The following is an 8494-nucleotide window of genomic DNA, read 5'->3' on the forward strand; positions in this document are numbered from 1 at the left end:
AAACTGAAAAAGCAAGTTGTGTCTAAGCGTCGTTAAAATTTATTTTAAACGGAACAATCACCCTTTAATTCCTGCGTTGATCTTTAGGTTGAAAAATGGAGCACACCAACTAAGGAATTCCCCTTCGTGGAAATCCTAGTCCCTTCTCCTCTTGGGGAGATGTTGGTGCGCCCCACATGGCCACATTGTCGCTTCCAGGACTAACAATTGGCCTGCCAGTCTGGCTCTTTTCAACCAATGTCATTCAGAACACCACCATTCCTGAACAGTCGAGTCAACAGTTAGACCAGACCAGAGTTTCCAACCAGCCTTCTACCTCATCTAACTCTTCCTCTCCTCCTTCCTCTTCGCTTGACGGAACTGGTAAAACAAAAAACCAAGTTCCTAAGGAGAAGAAGGAAAAGAAGAAGAGAGAGAAGAAGAAGAAGGAGCCGAAGGCGACTGGGGGCAAACAAGTGTCGTCTGACAAAAATCCACACACAGCACTGACTAGGCCTAAATCGCCATGTGTCATATGCAAGGGAGACCATTTCCACAGAGATTGTCCCTGTATCCCTCGAATACTAAGGGACTGGTTTCCCCGTTTGCACAATTCGGTAGCATCAACCTCTGATAGCCATGTTGACTGCTCACCGTCACTTAGTGAAAGTGAAGTCCCAGGACAGAGAGGGAAAGATAGATTTCCTTGCAAACTGTGTGAAGGCAATCACGCCATCCACCGTTGTCCCTTCTTAGATGAGGCTAAAAGAGTTCTGGAAGATCGCCCGATTTTACGAGCGCAACTTCCTCCTGGATATCAAAAACTCCTGCCAAGTCCTTCACTAGTTGAGAACCTGGCTGGCCCGCCCAAGTGGTCAGCCGAAGCACCTATCATTGAAGATGAACCGTCTGGATCCATGCCTGACGAAAGTCAAAAGGTTGAGACGGCAGTTGACCCGGTTTTGCCTTCAGAGGCTCTATCTTCGAATGGTACCATCACAGAGGAGAATAAAGACGACACCGTCCAAATTCTCTTCATCAACACTGACTCTGATAAACAAGGGGGCAATGCCTCCATTCCTTTATCGCAGGAAGGAAGTTCGTCAGAGCGATATCCGGTCGTTTATTCGGTCCCACCACCAAGCAACCTGGTTGTGTCCTTTGATTGGAACCAACTAGGCAGACCCCGGTTGCCAGCAAGCATACCATTCAGAATTATCGTTCAAATATACAGAATGGTGATGGCTGGCACTATCATTGATGAGGGGGCATCTGTGAGTATCCTTTCCTCTATTGCTTGGAAAGCGCTTGGTTCGCCAACGCTTTTGCCTAAAATGAGAAATCTATCAGGCTTTGATAAAGGAACCAGTCGACCTTTAGGGATCCTCCCCAATGTGCCCATAACATTGAAAGGGAAGACCATTCAAATGAACGTGATGGTTGTTCAAGGACCCTTGGATTATAACCTACTCCTTGGACGAGACTATATATATTGCATGGGAGCTATAGTCTCCTCACTCTTTAGAGTAATGTGTTTTCGCATGAAGGAAGAATGGTCAAGCTTGTGGACCAACTTTCGTTTCCCAGATCACGCATCGCGAATAGTCATGTACCATCCCTAAATGGTCTATTCACGCAAGAAGTGTCTCAACCCACGGTCCGTCCTCCTGATGAGCGCGAGTAATCCGGGAGGATATGACTGGAACCTAGGGGGCATGCGTCCTGGTCTGCTTCGGCAGGGAAACTTTGGGTATAGAGTAGGTTTCCGCTGGAGAATATGACTAGTCTGTACCCCGTCCGTCTAGGAAGAGGGTTATTCTAGAATAAGATTCTCTTGTCAAAGTTATGTGAGAAGGCGGGCATCGTCGCTCACCCTTGTCTATTTCGGTAGACATTGCTGAAGAAGTGTTTTGTTTGAAAGATTAACGAGACAATCTTTGGGTAACCTGAAAGAGGTGAAGTCTCTCTCTTTAAAACAATTGTTTTGAAGGAAGAGAAGTAGAGGTAACCTTGAAATCGTACTTTATACCTGGGGGCATGCAAACCTTTTGGAGTGCAAGCAAAGAGCGGTTATTTATTTGTTTTTTGGGTTAGCCGTTTCCTAACTTGCATAAAGAAAGGATGTAGAGCAAAGCTTAGTGAGATGAAGCTCCATAAAAAATAGAATCTTGATGAGACACTCTTATCATATGACTGGGTAATCGAGCAGTTTTAGCACAAATTTCATGCTCGTTAAAAAATAAACGCAAGATCCGAGCAGTTTTAGCGCATAGTTCATGCTCGTTAAAAAATAAACATAAGATCAAGCAAATGTTTCCACCCACGTTTAAGCTCGTTAAAAAATGAACCTACCCGGTAAATAACCACTGTGAATGTAATATCATCAACCATTAAAGCCTTGGTCGTGTTTGCACCGTCACCTCCACTTTTCCATTGGCCGATCGTTCACCTCCATATGTTTGTTTACCCATTTTGAGGAACAGCTGCGAAGAGTGATTTCACCTAGCCATCTTTGTGACACTGCCGTGATTGGAAAATTCCAACCTGTACCTGGAATCAGCTGCTAACCCTGTTTATCACTCGTTCCTCAAAAGACGAGTCTTCTTTAAGCTCTTTTCAACTGACTCGTAAAAAATGAAAAGATTGCCAAGTTTTGGCCTTCCAGCTCGTTAAAGCGACCGGAAGAGCTATCCCTCCTCTAGATTTTAATCTTTTTGGACCTGAGGGATTATTGCACAAAAAGATCGAGCGCTTGTTTTTTTCGGCTCATTAAAACTATCGAAAACTCATCCTTTCTGTATTGTTTTATACTTTTTCGGACTTAAGGGATTAGATGACGAAAAAGGACTTTTGGAGTTAACTTTATGTATCTTTTCAGACTCTCTAAAAATGAAAAGAACCGAGTTATCCTTGTCGTTAGACTCGTTAAAATCATTAAATAGCGACAAACTTGTCTTTAGACGAGAACGAGTTTCACTATCGCTAGGCTCGTTAAAACATAGCGATGGGCTTGCCCAAAGGGCAGGTTATAGAACAAGCATATGTTATTCTCCTCAAGCTTGACAAAAATAAAGAGGTACTGGTCAACAATGACTGGGGAAAAATTGGGAGAAACTAAAGAAAACTTTGATGGTAGCAAGTCGCTCTTGAACATGACACTTTTCCTCCGTACCACAATCGGGTTGGGTTGTTTCATTCACTGGTCACATCCATGGTCTCGCCATACCATCCACATTTGGGGTAATGCTACCAATCCATTGCATCAGTGTCACCATATGTTCAAGAGAAGTCGTTCAGAAAAGTCAACCGTGTCCCATCCACTGCCATACATTATCCTTCATCCTTTCATGACCGCCACCTTGAATCATATGTCACAGATCGTTTTCACCTCCATTAAAATCATTTGCTCCATTCCGTGTCACTGATGTGGGATTCATTAAGACCCTCCTGTGACGGATCGCTTCTTTTCGACATCAGCTCATTATCCAAGAAGTTGATCTAGGAACAACCCCTTCAGTACTTTGAAGCTTGCATGCCACAATGGCAAGTTTCTCACTTCCGGCGACAGGTATACATCAATGACCTTCGACCGAAAGATTTTGCATGGTGTTCGACGCCAAGTCCTTTATTCACACCACGTGAATTGTACTGCAGTACCTTGAGGGTCATTATCATTATCGGTGATTCCTCTCATGCTTGTTAACGGTTTACATCATTGACCGGTAATCAAGCGATGTCTTTCCATGTTCGACTTCAGAACATTTCTCACATGGATCGACTTGTACTTAGAGTGAAGATCGAAAGAGTTTGAAGACCCCGAATCTAGTTTCATCCATCCGGGCTGCGATATATATTCAGGAAAGATAAAGACATTGACATGTACATCATTGCAGCAGATAATCATCCTACTCAAAGGATGATAATTTCATCAAAATTATCAGTCTACCATCAGACGATTGTCTGTTCTATGTACAGAAAAATGAATTTATAAAGCTGAGCATGGGAATGCCCGCCTCAGCTAGATCATGAAATCAGTATGAAAAATAATGTATTGTATTGTATCTTATTACATGTCTCCTCTTAGCATTGGATGAACTTCGGATCCCCCTGATAAAGCATTTCGCCCGATAAACAGCCTCATACTTTAGGGGGCAACTATTATAGAAATTTTTGTGCCTTACAACATTGAGCATGAAACATCCATAATCTAAGGGATCCAAAGTCCCTAAACATGTTGTTCCTACCCCTAGAGGAACAAGGCTAACAAACCACAGCAATTCACAAAAGTTCTCCACCAGAAACTACTCAAAAACAAGTCAATTCAGGATCATTTTAGTGGCTACACTAGCTGTTTGCGCTGAATGTCAAAGCCAACACTGGCTACCTGCGTTGAATGTCAACTGGGACACTGGCTACCTGCGCTGAACGAGAGTGGACAAGTGGCAGGCTCATTTCTCAAGGTGTCAAAACCCAGGAAGCTTCCAAAATGACACTTGCCTCAGGGAATTCGACTGGTGATGAGTAAGAGGTTCCAAATCTCCAAGTGGAAGCAAGAACCTCCAAGTGGATTCAAGAACTGACAGAGGGAGAGGACACTAGTCAGATCTCAAGCTGATTCATCCTCTCTCCAAACATCTATATATGGATCTCTCCTCCATGAGATCTAGAGGCTGGAATTTTGTTATTGCAAAGAATTGTTGTTGGTTTGAGATTGGAATCATTGGGTGCTTAATGCTTTGAAAGGGGTGAAGATAGGAATTCCATTTGCTGGGAAGGAGATGTTGGATTGGAGCCCTCTGGGTTGTATCTCTTCCTGAACCTTGTTATTCATCAATAAAGCTATCTTGGTTTCTCCTATATGATGATGTATTTTTGATGTATGAATGTATTAGCATGTTTAGTTTATTTCTAATCCTAAACTAGTTATGAATGTGAACATCTGCCTTTGAGTAGAGTTCTTCTCTTATCGAAAGTAGCTGTTCTCTTGTGATCTTGCAGGAACCCGTTGAAGCTGGACAAGCAAGAAGGCAAGTAGCTGTGAACACCCAAAGGGAAGAGAGACCGGATCGAGGGACAAACGGAAGACACCGGTAAGTCTATTGATCTCTCTTCTTTCACATTTCATAAAGGAAGAAACCAGAATAGCTGTACTTGTTTGTTGCTAAGGCACTGTCACACCTTAGGTGGATAGGATCGTCCTGCATAGGCATTTTTCCCCACAACAGTTACATTAGGCATTTATGAAAAAGACACCAATTCTCTTTCAGATTTTGAAATTTTTGCTTGTATAAATAGCAAATATTTTGGAAAATTGATCTTTATTATTGATAGATACAGTTAAAAAACTCTAGCCTAGAGATGATACTAGTTTCAACTTCAAAAAGTTTGATGAAAACAACCTTTAGTGAAGAAATTGTTTTATCTCAGTACAATGAAAGGTATCAATAACAAAGTAAAGATTCTCTATAGAATAGTTGTTTCCAATGACTCTATTATTGTCATCCAGAGCTATCTTAAGGAAACAATGACTTCCTCCCTGCTAAGGAAATCACAACTTTCAGAGGAACAACCCAAGGATACACTTTATCTTGAAGAATAAGAGGTCTCATCACGAGCCGGCTTATCATAATCACAGATACTATAACTTGCTGACTTTTCCGATACTACACACCACAACAGGGCAATGACTCAAGATTATTGCAATCAAAAGATAAGGGGTCTCATCACGAGCCAACTTTTTCAGCAAAGTTATAAATCAAGTGAATGACTGTGTCATAATTTGGCTACCAAACCAAGACATTGTTCTTTGAGAGTAAAAAGGAAAATCAAAGCAATAAGTGTGGATATGGAGTTTTCTTTGAAAATTTGTAGGCTGACTTAAGTAGGATACAGGATCATTGTTGGGTAACAAGTAACCCTGTCGAGGCTATAAACGCCTGCTGGTAGCAGAGGCTCTACCTATGACAAATGAGCATATTTAAAACTGGTTTACAGAGGAGACTTTGTTTTATCTTTACAAGACCAAGTAATTACTGATGTAAATACAAGGAATAGCCTGAGGAAGAAAATAATCAAAGTGGAAAATAGTTGAAACAAAATATCATTGACAGTTTAGAGCATAATGTACTTTATCTTTCCATAATAAATTTTAATTTTCTGAAAAATTTTCTTTTTTGGAAGTTTAGAAAATTCAATAGAAAAACAGAGATAACTGGTTCTTCCAAGTGAATCGCCAATTGTTGTGGCCACCAAAAACCCCCCTTCCTATTTAGTATTAGCAATAACACTAGGTAAGTGGGGACCCTTAGTCAAAAAATTCAAAAAATCAATTAGTGCTCATATATCTGACTCCTTAAGAAACATCGCATTGCACAAAGAATGATAGGGCATTTCCTTATGAGTGAAAATGATAAACTGCGAGATTGCGACGTGAACTCTATCACATCGCATACATTAATAAAAACTCACGTTGGAAAACCTTAAAGAATCGCTGATATGCAATATCGCATATCGCATCTCGCAAAATTGTATGAAAGATACATAACGATTTAACGATTAGAGCAATCTGCGATATTGCGATACTGCGATCCGCGATCTTGCGATAGTGTGATCAACCAACCTTGCGATAACACAGCAAAACGAAATTGCGATAATGCGATACTGCGATGCAAATCACAGAAACATTCCATCGCAGATTTTCCTGGCTCAATATTCAAGAAATTTTTTCCATAAACCAAGAACTGGATACGCGCTTTAATGATAATTAATGAATTATATGCCAGTTGTTAATGAAATATGGTTTTGTGTTGTTCTAAGAGCCAGTTTACGTCAGGTGGCATGTTTTTGCATATTCGTACCATTTAAAGCTTTCCTATGGATTTTTATTATCATTACTCTCTCCTCACTTGTGAACTGCAGGAACGAAAAACAAAAGTTACACAAAGCAATGTGCAAGAAGCTATGAGGAAAAAGGGTAAAGTTCCAATGTTCAAAGACAGAGAAAATATGCTCTCATAAACAGATACCACATGCAACAGAGCCGCAGATTCACAGAATGCTGTTGAGCCATCCATTACAGACCTTTCATATACAACCATGGTTAAATGAGCACTAAAAGATGCTGATATCAACAGGCAGTTTAATGATCAGGGTCAAGAGCTCACGAAAGCATTATTTTTACAAATTTTGAAGCTTTATACCCGATAAATATGAAGAGGTGCGAAAGGAGAAAAACGCATCAGAGAAGCTTGGATCAAAGAATGGAGGCAGTTTCCGATGCGCAATTAGCGCCTAGCGCTAATTGCGCATCGCTGAGAAAATTGTTCGAGAAGGAAAGCCTCTAACTGCTTAGTCACCTGTAAGCTAAAGAAAAGGTGGAAGCAATCCAAAGGGTTAAACAAGTGAACTGAGATTATTATTGGACATGCGCAGTAAATCCACATAGTTAGAGAATGACTCTCGAAGTATATCATCGACTTTGCTAAGAAGATGGTGCCAGCTCTTACCAATTCTGTTTGCTTAGCTCAAACAAAAGCGGAAGACAATCAGTCGATTCTACCTAGGCAAATACTGAATGCTTGCAACATTAAGGAGCAAATGCAGAAATAGTTAGATATTAGATTTAATTTTTAGAAATAGTTTTGTTTTATTTTTTCTTAGAAAAAGGGTGGTTATTTAAACCGTATCCTGAATCTGTGTAATTAAGTTATTTAGTTAGTAGTATTTAAACCCTTCTCATGCATTTAGAGAGGGGTCCAGAAATTTATCAAAAACTTGTCCTCAGAACATGCACTTTTGCAGCCTCAGAGGAGGTTTTGGTGAATGAATGGATCAAGATTTGTTGACGTTTTCATTTGATATCTGCTACTGGTGTTGCACTTCTGTACTCTTAGTAGATGTTAGAGCAAGGAGAGATAAATCATTGTCGCTTGAAGCTTATGAGTAGGACTAGTCATAAATGGTACTTTTATCTCTTGACCATTTCTACTTATATGTTAAAGTGATATACAGTTTTTAGTTGTTTATGTATTATTGCATGAATTCTTGAGTTATCATTTGGCACTTTTGTATGGTGATAGCTATTTATTTATGCTTAATGTATGAATAGCTCATTATGCAATATGTTTTTCACAACTATTTCGTCTAACATTTTATGTGAAGTGGTTCATCCTTATTGATTTCCTTTCTTATAATCGCTGAATGATATTTATTACCAGTTGTTATTTGAAATCTCTTTAGATCGCATAATAGAAGAAATACATCCTGGGTTAGTATAGACTTAGATGTGTTGTTTATTAGATTACAATAGCATAGAATTAGAAAATCTTAATTAGGAACTGTTAAATCAGCAACATCAAATTCTACACACACACACTCATAGATTGGAAAACTAGTCCCATTATCCCCAGTCAGACCCACTATACCAAATGGATAAGGAGCTGCCAACCAAGGTCCAGACCGGGCGGGTATCCCCCTTGTTGTCGACCCGATTTTCGGGGCTTCAACAGATTTATAC

Source organism: Pinus tabuliformis, chromosome 8 (genome assembly GCF_031772625.1).
Source record: "Pinus tabuliformis cultivar Carrire ecotype Pingquan chromosome 8, CPIR1, whole genome shotgun sequence".
Lineage (NCBI taxonomy): Eukaryota > Viridiplantae > Streptophyta > Pinopsida > Pinales > Pinaceae > Pinus > Pinus tabuliformis.